We start from the raw sequence: 16,708 nt of genomic DNA on the forward strand, positions 1-16,708 counted from the left end.
GACATCTGCATATTGGTTCATAAACATATAAACATCCATATGACAGTAGGAAACAAGGCAAAGTTTATTAGATCTGTTCATACTGCTGGGGACAAAACAAGCAAACAAGAAAAGAATACGGGCAAGACCTTATTTAGGTAAAAGGAGAAGGAAGGAAAAGGAAGTGGCAAACTTCAGGCTACACAGGAAGCATTGCCATGAGTTGTGTTACTGACATTAAGATGGAAAAGGAATTTTAGTTTAAATAAAGAAATTATAGCATGGACCATTGGGAAAAATGACAGGTGCTGTGAAATCTGCCATGTCTTGATCAGTTCTTCGTTTGCTGTTCTCGCATGCTGCTCTTGAAGAGCAATGTGTCTTTGTCTATGGTAATTTTTCTTCAATTAGGAAGCTTTATTAGGGAAAGGGGTTGCCTGAAGATTAGGAGGAAGTATAGACTGAGGAAAAATATTATTTTGAGACGTGAGTCATAAAGCAGATGTTTGTAATCCAAGAGTATTTGACTGTCTTTTTTGTCTATACTAACTATTTTGTTCTTGAAATTGCTTTAATGTTCACCATCTTACCATTTACAAAACTTGAAGGCCCTCAAACACAAAAAAACATAAAATAAACATCTAATAAGATGAGCAGAACAGGACCAGGATTTTTTTGCCTAAGGAAATTTTTATTTGAGATTGCTGCTGAAAATTGCAGTTCATGAAATTACTTCCAGGAGGTATGTGAGCCACATCATCTATAGAATAACCAGCTCTGACCACAGCTAGTTACAGGAAAACAAACAGGCATCTTCCAGTAAGGTACATACTTGAGGCATAAACCCTGGCAACAGGATTAAAGTGTGATATGCATGGCCTGAGAGTCTAGCCTGATCCCTTAATTGTCTCACACAAACAGATTAAATTGTTGATAACAAACAGAAAACATGCATTGCAGAGACCATTGCCTCATACTGGCTTGGATGTGGTTGTTTTTGTGACATTAATATGAATAGACTGGTTCACTATTTGTATCCCTGCCTAGAAGATGGTAGCTTTATCAAATCATATTTCCAGTTCTCAGAAGAGTGCTCAAAATAGCAGAAGTGACAAACCAACAGCAGACTCTATGGATCATCAGTTACTCCAACCTATTTAATTACATTGATTTCTAAAAAATTATAATGTGGGGAAGGACTCAGAAGAAATTATGCTTGGTTTTTTTTGTGGGTGTATTATATTTGTTAACGTAAAACCTTACAATGCAAGGAACAGCATAGCATCATGCAGCTCCCAGGGCACACCATAAGAGAAATCATGACTCTGGGAATCAGAATTTCTTTTAAAAGAAATTTTAGGAGTTGACATGCAGCTAGTGATTCCCCTTCATAGCTCAAATTCTCTGCAGTGTTGATACCTCAGGATATTTTCCTTCAGCCATGATGCTCAGTGATGAAAAGATTTCAGCATGGTCCTCAGCAGCTCTTCTCACTGTTTGCAACTTCCCAATATAAGAATAACTTGTGCAAAAAAGCAGAGAATCCTCAATCTCTTACTTCTTTGCCTTCAATATGATGACAGCCTAGCAAGGTATTATCTAGAACTAAATGACCAGTTGTGCTATGAGGTCCACTCCTACTCCAGGGAAGGGACACGGGATCCAGCTGTTGCTACAAGATGTTATGCCAGAAAAATTTCCTGTAATTCATGCCTGAAAGACTGGAGCAATGGTGTGATTTATGAAAAATAGTTCCTCTGGATTCTCCCTTGGCTATCTGCCATTGAAGTAGAAGTTCCTGAAGAAAAGGAGTAGATTATCGTGAGCAAACTATATATTCAGTGGGTAGCAAACAAGATCCTGTTGTGTTCCAGCTGCCTGTTACTTTTCTACATAGTTTTTAGAGACAAATTACCAACTTACTATGTGCTTTGCAGAGTTATGATGAATAAGTACCTTTCCTTGATAGGTAAGGGCAGTGACAACCATGTCTAACACGTTCTGGAGGAAGAGGTGTAAGGGAGCTTGTGTGGCTGTGTAGAATTGCTTTGGCAGAAAGAAATATGCAAGGAAAGGTCTTGCTTTTTTTCATGCTTACCACAGTACAGAACAGAGCAAATCTGGAGCCTGGAGGCACCTGGTGGAAAAATGCTGGTTTCCTAGCCTTCCTAGCCATCTTCCTTCTATGACATATGCCTGTTATTCTGGCATTTGGTTTTTTTTCCTTCTTTCCACAAAAGTGCTTCATCAATGGTGGTTTTGAGTTCTTTTGCTCACCATAAGGGTGAGCAGGCTTATATAAGTCATAGAACCACAAGCCAAATTTTGTGTAGAGATACCTCCAGAAGGAGCTCCTTGATACTGTGATGCTTTCTATGATGCCTGGCGATACCTGCCTTTTCTATGACTCAAAGCTATTTTTCTCTTCAGACTCTTTCTTCAGGTGGTATTTAATACAAGCCTAAATTACAAGTTGCATTTTGCCTACATAGCACAATAATTGAGGGGAATATGATGATTTATGTTTTGTTTTCACTAGCAAAAGCTACATAGAAGACAGTTTGAGTTTGGATTGTTTGGAGAGTGGCAAGAGGTTGAGGGTCCTTCTTCCCACCAAACCCAGATATAGAAAATGTAGCCATGTGCAGACAAAACACTTTATCCTGTAGTGCAACCCAGCAGTTTGCCACTTCAGACATTAGAGTAAGGAAAGAGCTGGTAATGTTACTGATTGTTACCAGCACATCCTACCCACCACTCGTACTCATGGGAGTCATAGAATCATAGAGTCGTGGAATGACTTGGGTTGGAAGGAACCTTAAAGACCATCTCATCCCAACCACAATGCCAGGGACAGTTTTCAGCAGAACAGGTTTCTCAGGACCCCATCCAGCCTGACCTTGAGCACTCTCAGGGCAGATGGGACATCCAGAACTTCAAGACAAACCTCTCCCAGTAAAGAATTTCTTTCTAACATCTGATCTAAAGCTACTGTCTTTTGGTTTGAAGCCATTCCCCCTTGTCCTGTCTCTACATGGTCTTGTCAAAAGTCCCTCTTTGTGTTTCTTGTAGGGTCTCATCAGGTACTAGTAGGCTGAAATTAGGTTACCCTGCAGCCTCCTCTTTTCCAGGCTCAGCAATCCCAATTCCCTCAGCCTTTTCCTATAGGAGAGGTGCTCCATCCATCTCAACATCTTGGTGGCCTCCTCAGGACACAATCTATCAGGTCCATGTCCTTCCTGTGCTGGCACCCCAGAGCTGAATGCAGGGTTCCAGATGGAGCAGAATCCTCTCCCTCCCCTGCTGCCCATGCTGCTCTGGATGCAGCCCAGGACTCGTTTGGCTTTCTGGGGTGTGAGTGCTCATGGCTGGGTGGTGTCCTGCCTTTCATCCACCAGCACCCCCCAGTCCTTCTCACCAGGCTGCTCTTGATCTGTTCATCCCCCAGCTTTTGTTGATATTGGGAGTGTCCTGACTCACATGTAGCACTTTCAATGTGGTCTTGTTAAACCTCATGAGATTCCCATGGGCCCGCTTTTTGAGCTTATCATGGTCCCTTCTGAATGGCATCCTGACCTTCAGGTGTCCATCTTGTAAGCTCTTGTAGGCTATCTGCTAAGCAAAAAGGGGACAAAGGTCTCCCTCCTCCCATCCCTGCTTGGCAATAGACAGTTGTACATTTGATTTTCAGGGAACTGTGGAGAGCACAGGTAGAGTGGCTTGTACTGATCAGTAGCACCACCCCTTCAGGCTACATCTTTCACTTTGCAGAGCAGCCTGCTTGGCTGTGAATTCACTGTGATCTGTCTACAGGTTGGAGGACTTCTGTGAATTCATCTTTGCTTGACTGGAGGGATACCTAGGGAATACCCAGCATTTCAGGGACAGGAGATTCAATAGTGTCGCTCCTAGCTAGCTTGCTGTGATCTGATTGTAGTGTCACTGTCCATGCTAGGTCAAGCAAAACTCAGCTTGCTCTAAGACCTTAGTGTTGTGCCCTCTTTTCTCTGTGGTATGTGGTATCCAGTCTTGCAGCTTGTCATCTTCAACATTTTAGTTGCTCTGATGGGTAAAATATGTTATTTCTAGGGACTGTGCAGAGCAGTGATTTTGCAGGCAAGCTGAGCCTTGTCAAAAGTAGATTACAGATGAATTAAGTGGTACAGGAGACAAATGCTTGCCAGATCAGTGATGTAGGCTGTAAAGTTTATTCTGATGCACTGGAAGAGCATGAACTGGGGATGTGCACATAGTGAGCTCATTCTGTTCATATTAGAGGTAATGGGTGAAGCCATTTGAAAATCCCAGTGATAACATTCTCAAAGTTTCTTCAGCGGTTATATTGAGAGCTTGGTAGTGTGTCAAACTCACATCCTTCAACAAGAAAAAAAACAAAAAAAACCTTGAATCATTTGGATAAGTTATAAATCCTGAGTAGCCCTTTGGGGAAAATCATTTGTCTCTGCCTAGAAACTTTATACCTGACAGTTGGAAAGCATACTGAATTTGTGTGTTCATCTATAGCACGGCTGAATCCAGTTAGCACCTAATGACAAACACTATGTGTTCTTCATTGAGCTTCCACTGTGCTTGTACTCACATAGTGAAATGTGATAGGAGGCAAAGTTGAGGTAAGTTCCATTTGTTCCTTCCTGGAGGAACATGACAAGATCTGTGCAAGATACTTGTCAGAGGATCTGAGACACAAAAATTCACAAAATGCAAGTTTTCAAGATGTCCAGACTCAGGATTTGAGAATCTATATAGTTTGAGCAGAGTTCCTATGCACAGTGCTTACATCTGTCTGTGAGACTGTTTCTGTCATAACATAACAATCCCAGGCAGGAATTAGTACCTCTTTCTCTTAGATTTTGTGCAATTACAGAACAGAGGCACTATATGTTCCACAAAGAGCTTGTAGTCTAAATAAAGTTTCCTGTCTCTGGTGGTGGACCATTTGGAAGCTCAGTCAAGATACAGTGGGTTGTGCTGTCTCTGCCATGGACTGAGAGATTAAGAAAGACCACCAAACAAACAGCAGTGATCATCAGGAGTGGTCAAGGATGGAGATGCTTCTCTTGTTAAATGATCTTACAAAAAGTGACTATTTTAATATTTTATATGGTTTCTGGAGCCAAATCCTGGTTTGCCAAGCTGTGAGTGAAAACTAAAATATCTTTTTGACCAGACTTTACTGAGGCTTCCAAGTCCTTTCTTCATTTGAACTATTTGGTCCTTTCCTTTTGGGGACTTGCAGCCAAATGCGGTGCTGACATGAGCTGTGGGAAATTGATTTTGTATAGAACTCAGCAGCTACTGTCTCTGCTGGATGACTAGTCCACTGACATTCAGGCCATGAAAAACTTCTCTTGAATTTCTTTATAGCCAGGGGTAACTGATTACATATCACATAAGTGCTAATACACAGAGAAGAGGCATTTTTCAACCCCTCTTCTGTATCAGGAAATAAATTCCCAGCACCCCTCCTAGACTCTCCTGCCATGCTTAGAAAAGTCTTGGGTATGTCTTTTCTTATTGGACCTTGGTGTTGGCTTTACATGCTCTTCTGCAGGTCCCTGCAAAGAAAAAGTGATTCAGTTGTGTGCAACACCATACCCAAGCCTGTAATTGTGTCCCATTTGAGCTCTGCAGTAGTCCAGTTTTTCAGGTAGCATCACAACCATTAAGGTGAAAACAGATTTGTGTGGAAGAGGTAAGTAGTTGAATAGAGGGCCAGTGATTTTGTTTAAAAAGTGAAGAAAGGCTTAAAAAGCTAATTTTAGCTTGGTTTGAAACAACTAAAAATAGGAGGTTTGGTTTTCACCTCACTCTGGAAAATTCCTTCACAAGCTAGGTGGGGAGCTGTTGGCCCTTCACCTCTCTCCTTTTTCCTTTACTTCTAGGTAAAAAGACACTATAATCACTCTATCAATGCAATACAGAATCTCTGACCACCTTTGCCACTAACATATTCAGAAGTTACATGTCTCTGTTGATAAACTGGCAGAGTTAGTTCTGCTAGGGCAAAGGCAGCATCACTTCAGAAACCATGGAAGAGTCTGGTCAGCAAGAGCAAAACCCATTTGTCATAATTTATAGAACAAGACAGCTTTTTACTTCCAGATTTATTATGGAGAGATTATAGAGAATGGTGGTTGATATAGTTTAGCGCAAGCATGGAGCAAATACTCTGTTGAATTCTCACAATGTAACCTTACACTGTGGCATGAGAGGCAGGTGCTTCAATTTAAGTGGTGCATTGCGTCACTTTTGGCCAATGTATTTAAGCATCTTTTGCCTTTTGAGCACTTTTCTTAAGGTCTTTCCATATAAAAGATTCTGGATTCCTTCCAGCTAGAAGAGAGTCTACAGGCCACGGTGGTAGTGTACACTCTTTGCAACCTGCTGCTCTGCTGCAAGCTGTCATGGCTTCTATCATGGTTTGAACAGTGCAGTCAGCTTGGAAATTGAGACCTTTGTTTTTTCTACAAGCTCCTGCAGGAAATCAGAGTTTTCAAACCATAACAGCTTGCTGTATTTATCACCTTAATCCAGTTGCTGAGTAAAGAAAAACATACATTTCACACAGACCTGAATTAAATAAGATCCTTCAACAGGGACACCTACAGGGATGTGCACAGCAACATGTTGAAGACTGCAGCAGATGATGACTATTCACTGACTTTTTGTTGTCTGAATCCCTGGAGGTGACTAAGCTACCCATTTTAAAAAGACAAAGCTTTAAGGAAGTGTGCTAAGTCTTCTGAGGCAGCCTCAGAGAAGGATCTGCCCTTCCTTAAGGAAGAAGGATCTGCCCTTCCTTAAGGACATTCATGTGTGCAAAATTATGTGCTCTACTATGTCCGGATAGAGAGATGATAGAAGGAAGAAGGAATATGACTTTTGAGAAGGATGTGCCTGTATCCGCTACCTCCTCTAGCTTCATAGAAGGAATTTCAGAGATGTATTTTCAAGTTAATGGAAGAGCGAAACTGACAGAAATGCTCCATGGAAGAAGGAGAAGGAATGGTTTCAAAATCTATTGTTATCAAATAGTAAGGCCTCCTTTATGCAGAGATCTGCAGAATGCCCAGATAAAGACAGAGGAGTTGCACGGGAGTAGTTGAACAGGACCTGCATGACATCTTGTAGATGTCATTCAGTAAAAGAGGCCACATTACTCTGGATGAGGGGGGCAGGAAGAGGCAGGAATCAACCCTGAAGCTTCTTCTGTTAAATGGATGGTTTGGTCTTGGTTTTTTTGGTACACTCATTGCTATTTAATCAGCTGTTCAAATGGTTTACAGTTTTATAAACCTGTCAGATGTGTGTGTCAGATAAGTGTGAAATTCCTCTAAACTATACAGGCTTTGCCGTTTCAGATCTCTGCAAACCATGAGCACCTGGACAGACAAACCTGCACAAACTACACAGCAGGGCATATGGGTCACTGAGATGACCTTGGAGCTGTAAATTCCCAGATACACTTCACAGCAGGGATGCAAATCACAGAAAAATGCAGGCAGTTTTCTGAAGGGAGCAAACCTTTGATGGCACAGCAAAAATTTGCCATCTGTCAAAAAATTGCCATTTCATCATCAATCCCATGGATTCTGAATCACTCTCACCCAATCTCATGGATTTGGGTTCTGGACCCAAGCATCAAGGTGGTGAGATCCAGGCTGTGTTTTTCTGTTGCTCTGCCCAGGGTCTCCCCCATCAGTACAGCAGACTGACACTGTGTACTCCTCTGCGTCCTGCCAGTGGCCTGCAGTCATGAGCATCCTACCTTGAGGATCTCCAGCTAGTCTGCTCCTGGAGAGCAGTCAGGCACTTGTCACAGGTTTTGTGTGCTTACCAGTTCCTCCTTACTTGGTGTGACCAGATGGTGATGAAAAGCTGCGTTGGGGGTCGCTTTGTATTGCCAGGATCAGGGTGGTCTTTGCCTTTGATGGTGAAGGGAGAAAGCCAGCAGATGAATTTGTTAGGCAGTAAGTAGTGTAATGTCCCAGCTGTTCCTATTCACACAGAGAGCATTGGGATGCCTGACCTAAAGGAATGACATAGCAGTAATTCCTCCTGCATACTGCTAAGGTTCAGTGTTGAGGCATGTGATCTTACACCTGTCAGACTAAATAAGCTTTCAGAAGTAAACTGACTGGAAGTGAAGCCAGTTCTTTTATGTGTTGTAAAGGCAAGAAGCCAAGGTCAAGGCTGGTTAGGATTTTTAGCATACCTGGATCACAGCATGCTTTTCTACCAAGCACATGGATGTATCTACTCTCTTAGTCATTATCAAGTTCTTCATTTATGGTCAACGGTGTCTCTGTGTTCTCTGTTAAAGTAATGTGACTCCCCTGGCTGACTGGAGAGCAGGAAGAAATGGCATGTCCAACAGCTCCACCGTTCTCTGTGACAGCCACGGAGTTACCCCCTAAATGAAGAGAGGCATTCATGCCCTCTCAAGATCTTGTGTCTTCACAAAGTGCAAATGTGTACGATCTCCAGAGCTGGTCAAAAAGCAAGAGGAACCCAACCTTCTACAGCTGCTTCAGGAAAAAATGAAAACTTAGCCAGAATGGTGGTATATGAACTGGTGTGTTGTGTCATTAGCATCACCAATTTGGAAGGGCACTGGCAGATAGAAGGTAGCAAGTCTCAGACTTTGAATTGCATCACACTGTACTCATAAGGGAGGTTCTCTCCCTCTTTCCTTTCTCTGTAAAACCAGGCATGAATGTAGAATTACATTCTTCCTGAATGTAGAAGTTAGGACTCAAAACAGCCATGACACCAATAGCTGCCACATATGTTAGCAGATCTCTGAGCATCAGACAATACAAGTATCCTTAGCTAATGGCCTAGATTGGACAAAAGCTTAAAGAAAGGGGTTTGAGCTAATTTATCTCACAAATGAGAAGTGCTTTTCAGCAGCAGAGGATCCCTGCACAGTACAATTGCCAAGCATAGCCCTGGGACATGAGGAGATCGGGTGGGATGCCACATAGGTCAGTGCTGAAAGCCTCGGGGCCAGCAGGCAAGCTGCCACACGCAAGGCAAAGAGAGGAAGAATATTTTGATGTGAGGCATTGAGACTCTGAAACAATTTGCTAATCCAGCCAGTATGTAAGGACTAAAACACAAAGCCCAGCTCTGTGGATTAATTCCTTCATTTGGGTCTTTTCTACCAGTGCTTTGAAAATAACAAGCAAAAAGCTGGATATGATTCAAGTACCCGAATTAGCACTGATAGCCCTGTGGATCCTGGCCATTGCTCTGTGCTAAACAGCCAGACCAGTTTGTTCCCTTTCCACAGCAGAAATTCTAATTTCCCCATCCCACTTCATATGCTTGGGAAAATTTGATATTTCTTGAGGTGAACATGCCTCTCATATCCACAATTAAAATGTATAAAGAGGGAAAACAAATTCTGCTGAAATCCCAATTTGGTAATTCTAATCTCAGTTCTTACCAAGTAAAAAACAATGCTTGGACATCCTCACCAGACATTTGCTTAGGGGGAAACCAGCATAAGCAATCATAGCTTCTGCTTGGATGCCTTAAAATCTTTGTGATTTATTTTCCATTTCTAGATAAACCTTGTATGGGTATTTCTCTGCAGATTCAGCTGTGATCAGAGGTGTTTCCACCTTTACAGGGAGGCTTTACAACAGCCTCATTGGCAGTATAAAGAGGTATTTAAGGAGTGTATGGGGCATGAGGGTAAACAAGAGACTTTTATTTGAAGCTGTGGAAATGTGGTTAAATTATGCCCACAGACCAAATCCTGGCTTTCTTCTTTTCAGCAGCAGACAGTGAAACACATTGAATGGCATGGATTTAAACCAAAGCCAGCTAGTAGCAACATGATAGTAGGGAAAGTTAATGAACTGATTTTCTACAAATAGACTACTCAGACTAAAGAAACTCCCTATTGTATACTTTTGTGAATGAGAATGTAAAGACTGCTTAACATTCCTTATCCAAAATATATTTTTAAGAAAAATACATTGAAAGAATACTTGATGAAAAAGTAGCTCATATGAGAATTTTGCTCGTTGTCTAAAGAAAATAGAAGCTTAAGAATTTCTTCTCTGTGACATAATCTAGAAAATTCACCTTATTTTTAGGAAGAAAGGCAATTTGCTAGATGAAGACAGAATTTTTCATCTACCTTAGACTTCAGTAGAAGAAGGTCAGTGCTAGAAAGCTATATGTATCGTCTTGGAGGTTAGCTGTAGTAGGCACTAGGTAATGAAGTGTAGTTGCCTGTCATTTATAACTGCTATTAAGGATTATCCAGAATAATGGATAAATAATTTCATGATTTATACTAACATGTTCTATACAGTTTTTTGAGCATTTTCCAGAAATAACTGGTGTTGCAGAGAAGGTTGCTTCTGTACTCTGGTGACCCTGAGCTCCTACCAGTTTTCAGGGTTAGTGTAAAAACTTTAAAGTTCTGGAACACATTCTGATGTGGAATTAATAGAGGGTGGAATCTGACATTTCTATGGTAACTGTTTGTTTCATTGTGACATCTCACAGAAAAGATCCTCAGACCCCAATGACCCTGGTCACCTCTCAGCAGCCATCAAAAAGCCTGACACTCATGATCAAATTGTAAATACATGGGAAAGTGAGACTTCTTTTTTCTGTCAGCAGCTGAAGGGAAGCAGCATCTGTGGGTGTCAGCCCATGTTCACTTCAGAAATAGGAAGACAGAAGGGAAGTTCACTAAAACTTTTCCTACTTCAAGGACTCATTATGGTGGTGGCCCAGTCAAAAATGCCCATGGAGTGCATTAGACCTGAAGCTGCTTCTTCTGACCCAGAAGCAGTCAGTGAAAGGAAGATTTGCATATAATATCTGAGTTGCATGGAAATGGGTATTACTGCTCCATCAAAGTGGGGATTTCCCTATGGCCTACCACAGGAACCATGTTTTGTCCTCAAATAATTTTACTTCACCATCGCAATTAGTCATTTTTCTATTATGCCCCCTTTCAAAATTGCAAATGAGGGAATTTTTGAAAAGGAAATTTCTTCCCGTGTTCATCAGTTTTTGGTAAGGGCTATTGTTCTGGGAGCAGTGCCATCCTTTTATTTGTTGTTTGAGATGCATGGTGATTTTAATTAAGCAGTCATTGTCTGTGTGCATCATGGTGGTTGCCTTCAGTGACCAGAAAGCTATAATTACAAGCACACAGGGCAGCTGAAATTTTTGCTGCAGCCCTTTAGAGATTTGTGGGAATTGCTGTCCTCACCAAAGATGATCCCTTCTCCTCCTGGACAGTATTGACGTGGATAGTCTCAGATATGACACTGGCAGTGGGTTTGTGGCAGTCAGGAAATGTTCATAATTCAGAAGCCCTGAGCTGCAGTTAATGTTACAGGGTTATGAACTCCCCCTCTGATATCCCAGACTGGTTGACTGTTTCAGGTGTCCTGCTCAAACACTGTGTTGAGGGCAATACACATGTGGAAGCCGAGCTATTCTATATGCTTTATCAGGTCAGCACAGGAAAACCCTATCCTTTGATATAGTGCAAGAACAACCTAACTCTTAGATGAAATGTACCAAATGAATTTTACAATAACTGTTATTCTGCATGCAGGTGACAAAAATCATCAATAAAGGGGGCTGCAGACCAGAAATATTTGCTCCTTTACTGGGAGAGCATTTAGGTAGGTTGCTGGGACCCATGTCTCTTTACCTCCCTCAAACCACCATTGCCTTGTGCATAAGCAAGTATCTTCTCTGACCCTCACTAGTCGGGAAAAGAGATGCAAAGTTTCAGTGAAAGCCAGTATATTCCTACCTGACAACATGTTATTTTTTGACCTTGAGGGTCACCTTATTGCAAGTAATTCTGCCTTACCTTTAACAGGGGCCTGTTCAATACATGAAAAATAAAGCATTTCCGTAACTTCCAGGCTCTTCTAGTTACTCCATTACCTGGTCTGACTCAGTGATTTAAGTTTATTCTGTTTCTAATACAAACATGCCAAGTCATTTCGTGCATGCTCTGGCAAGCTGTCTGGGTAATGGGAATCAACCCTTGTGACAATAATCTCCATTTTATACCAGTTTTACAAGAGAGATCGAGGGCATAGCTGATCATTAATTGTTCATCTTGTCTCCAATCTCAGCTTTGCTTCCTGCTGTGTATACAACTGTGGAAAGAGCAGGCATGAGGAAGGGAGCTAAACCCAGCCCTTACCTTTTAGATGGATTTCACTTACTGCCTTCAGGCATTTATCTGCTGCACCTGTGCAGTTGGGAACTCCTGTTGTTTTTTCCTCGATAACCCATCTGCTTCTTGCTTGGAGTAATGGAAATGGACACAGCTTTATCTTAAAATATGTGGGTATGTGGAAGATAACAAAAATTATTGCAGCAGCAGGCTGTACTCCTGCTATCCCTGCATCCCATCTAGAACATTCCAACATACAACTTACTTCAATTAGGTATCAAAGAGGTCCAGTGTGGTGGGCTACCAAGGTCTTAGACACCTAGGACACTTGAAATAATGACTCTGTGTTTTCAGAAATAAGCCTTCTGCACAGGAGAGCTGTGAGTGAAGAAGGTTGTCAGTCTCTTAGATGCTACATAGAAGCAGAGAGTGCAGTTCTCTTAAGTTCAGAAGCTATATTCCAGTATGCATGTGCAGGGAATTTGTCCCTCACTCATGCTTCAAGTGACATAAAGCTTAGGAAAGTGGCCATGGGATTTCAGGGAACTGGGGCAGAGAGGGTCTTGCAGGAAGATGCCTAAGGGAGTAAAGCCAGCAGCTTACATTTATGTCTTATTGATGGTGTAATTGCAGAGAAAAAATGGATCTCAAGACAAGCATAGGCTTGATTCTACTTGGAGCATGGTGGAAGAGAAGCTGCAGGAAGAGTAATTTCCCATAATTGGAAACAACATATATTTTTCCCAGTGCTCAAAACAGGAGACCAGATAAGCTCCCAGCTTGCAATTACAGAGTCTGCATGGCTACCCAGAACAAGAGGATTTTCACCAAGAATAGTCATGCAAGAAAATTGGCAGGAAGTAATGAAAGTGGGCATTGATGATCCAAAACGAGCAGGCATCTTGCCACCATCCTTTGAGGTGTGTTTATTCTAATGTGTCTCTGCTTCAGTTCTGCATCCTGCCTGTTCTGGTGCTGTGATTTGTGCTGCCTGCTGTTCACAATAGCAGGTAACATTCAGAACTGGAGTCTGCAAAGTGCTGCCAATACTGGGCTGTATCATTGCAACTGCTAAGGATGGATGGTCTGAGGAGAGTTTGCTGCTTTCAAACAGAAGAGGAAAATAAAGAGGTGACCTGACATGAATAAAGAAGGGGGGGGGGGGGGGAGAACAGAAGAGAAAAAGAAAAAGAAGAGAGAAAAGTAGCCCATCTGTCTCAATATTTTCTTTCCTGAGAACCATTGCTCCAAACAGCAAAAGAGGAAACAAATATACAGATTTGATTTCACATATGAGAGACGTGTAGTCACCACAGAGAAAATAGTAATTTCAACCACCACCCTATGAAAGTTTCAGTTTTCCTGAGGAGTAGATTTTTGGGATTATGAGAACTGTGGGTTGAAATTTTTTACAGAACCCATAGTGTTCCGCAAAAATTCTGGGTGTCTCTGAAATGGCAACAGAAAAATAAGAGATCAGGAGCTCTTTTGCTTGGGGTTTCTTTTTTTTTTTTTTTTCCCTCACTTCCTGCCCTAAAAATATCTGAGTTTTAAATACAGGGGGAATAATATCTACCAACTAGTCAGAGTGGAGAAAATAGTCACTAGCTAAAGAAATAATGTGATTCTTTGATGACAGTTTTCTGTAACTGTTTTCCTTGCTTTGAAGCAGACTATAGTTCTCCTCCAGTTGTGCCATTTTTGGGTCCATTTACTTTGTGTTGTCACAACAGGCAAACATTGTCACAACATTTGTATTGCCACAACCTCTTTGTCAAGCTGGACACTTGCTTGGCATGCAGGACTATTTTTATGGGAAACCTCTGAAACTACTGATGCTGGCACCTCCAGTGATGTGCCACCCATTTCCTCAAGGTTCACATGACCTCTGTTGGACTTTCTGTTGAGTTGGGGATATTTTCTTTTATCCCAGCATGTTCTTTTAGATGCTTGTACCATGAGCCTTAGCCTGACATCAATTTTAGGCATGTATTTTCACAGTGAGGTCAATCATATAGTGCTTAGCTTCTGTGCTGCTTCAGGGTGTGCTTTCTCCACAGGTCTGAGCTGGCTTTAAAGCAAAGAAATCAGATGATTCTGCCAGTGCAAGTAGATCAAAGGGCTTTACCAGCTCTTTAATGCCCCAAGGATTGATAGAGGTGCATGTTTCCCCACAGACGGTTATGGCTTGGTGTGCTGAGTAATCTCTGTATCACTTCCCACACTCTGCAGGCAGATTTCTAAACAAGATCAAAAATTATTTTGTAATGGAAAAATTAAATATTCTCTGACTGCAGTATCACAGGGATTAGTTTTGGTATAACTTGTTTTCTTCAAGATCTTATACTTGCTTTGGGTTTGAGTTTTTTCTAATTGGTGGCAGTGGTTTGTGGTTGTTGGAGTTGTTTTGACTGGAGGAGTTTGACAAGTGTGATACTAAACACTAGGTTGGTTTGATCAACATAACACACTATTCTGAAAAAAAAGTCAGTAGTTAAGATTAACAATGAAAGGACAAAAGCATACAAAAACTTATCAGAAGACCTTAAAATCATATGTGCTTCAGGGGCTTCCAGATATATTTCAGATTCTGTAGTAACTGTCCTCACAATATTCCTTCTCTTTGACTGTCCCCAGGCTCCCCTGGGACATGCATCACATTCTAGAACCCACAGCATCCTGAGGCATGGATTTCCACAGCAGACCATTGCATTGGCTTCAAACTTGCCCCATCCCATTTCACTAAATGGCCCTTTTTTTCCTTTCTGTGGAAGACAGAGTGAGCAGAGATGTCTGCTGGCTATTTCCATAATTTTACAGATCTCTATTTGATCCTCCCAATGCCTCTTGTTTTTCCAAGTGCGAGGGTTCTTACTGAGTATCTGATATGTTTGGTTTTTAGCAGTAGGAAGATAGCACTGACCAACTATTGTGCTAAGAATTTCATCCTTTCCAAATCTAGTTTCTTGGAAATAAATTTATGGCTTACATCTTGCACATCCATGTATGAACACCTGAATACAAATCTCATTTTTCCACAATGTGAGTCACTTTCCTGTTTGACCTATGTTCTTTTCCCATCCTGTAGATCTGAGTGGGGGAAAAAAAAGTATTTAAACTAACTTTCCCATTTTTCTTGTTATTTGGTGAAGGGACAGAAGCAAAGGTTAAATCCTGTTTTGCTCATTAATGTCTCAAATATTCAAATATTCAGGGTGCCCTCAGACTACCTACCAAATGGAACTCCTCTACCATTTTGGAAAGGTAACTGTTTGTGATGACTATCTGTATTCTTACAGCACAGACAGATGCACCTCAGAAAGACACTAAAGTTTTCCTTTAAACATGCCACAATCACAATAAAACTAGTTCCAGTCTTTTCCACCTCTCTTCAATCCAGTTTGTTTAAAGCAAGCACTTTATTTTTTTGGTCCAGGACCCTTAGAAATTTGTAATTTAGCAGGAATACTTGGGAAAAAGTTTTCTGTAAGTAGATGAACAAAATATTGAGGAAGATTTATTAGCTTACTCATAGAAAAGTGCCTTAACAAATGCTCAAGTTAAGCGTGTGTTTCAAATCCCACATTTTCAGTAAAGTACTGAGTTAGAGGACTGTTTAAGTGGAGGATGGCATGATGTCTAAAATCCTTGACATGATGGTTTTGGTAGGATTTTTGTCATCCAGTCCAGTCTTCTACTGTTCCAAAACCTACTTACATAAACCAGGTACACATATAGTCCCAACCTTCAGTGACTGAGATAAAGCTAAATGGAATGTGATACAGTGACCTGAAGGCAGAATGTCCTGATAGCTGATTCACACAGTCTTTAGGGGAAAAAAAAAGGAAAAAAAAAAAAAAAAGAGTATTTTTGTTATCATATTTCTCAGCCATAGCTTGTACAAAATCAGAGGGTAAAGGCATACACACTGAGGCTGTCTGAATGCCAGTGAAATGGAAACATGAACAATATTCCAATTTAACTCCACAGAAATCCACTAGTTAGTAAGTAGTTCAAGTATTTTAGTGCCTGCTGTGTTGCTGCCTACAGGGAAAATACTCTAAGTGCTTTTCCTTTTTCAAAAAGAAAAGGAGTTTTCATCTGTCTTTTACGAGGCTTTTTTGTTGCATCCATTATACAGCATGACACAACCAGCCAAAGGATCTATTGTGGTTTCTATTACGTGTTTTAGGGACAACGTTTTTGTGGACAGTAGAATACATACATATATAAATGTGTGTATATATATGTGTGTGTATGTGTGTGTGTGTGTGCATACAAACTTACATATAACCATATGTGTATATATATAGATGCACTTATCAATCTAGGTCACTTAGCAGTGAAGATGTTTGTCCTTTATGCTGGCCTATGGAGTGTCAAACATGGGATGTTAATGCCTACATATATGAAATCAAATATTTTTTCACCTGGCCAGTTTGACACAAAAGGGCAGAATTATCCTTATTCTAAGAGTATTAGGCCATTAACTAGAACAGCGTTTAGAGCTACTTTATTCTGGTCCATATCTGA

The 16,708-nt window shown here is 41.1% G+C and overlaps 1 protein-coding gene and 1 long non-coding RNA gene across 3 annotated transcripts in view; both read left to right on the forward strand.

Annotated features, from left to right (window-relative positions):
• The window catches only part of PALM2AKAP2 (PALM2 and AKAP2 fusion), a 266,499-nt gene that overhangs the window by 31,038 nt on the left and 218,753 nt on the right, over window positions 1-16,708 (forward strand). The gene's annotated exons all lie outside the window — the stretch shown is intronic.
• On the forward strand, window positions 10,461-11,912 carry LOC135291161 (uncharacterized). The gene is made up of 3 exons (XR_010354030.1): window positions 10,461-10,602; window positions 11,422-11,492; window positions 11,597-11,912. It is a non-coding gene; the product is annotated as an uncharacterized LOC135291161 (long non-coding RNA).

The sequence above is a fragment of the Passer domesticus genome, chromosome Z (genome assembly GCF_036417665.1).
Source record: "Passer domesticus isolate bPasDom1 chromosome Z, bPasDom1.hap1, whole genome shotgun sequence".
Classification (NCBI taxonomy): Eukaryota; Metazoa; Chordata; class Aves; order Passeriformes; family Passeridae; genus Passer; species Passer domesticus.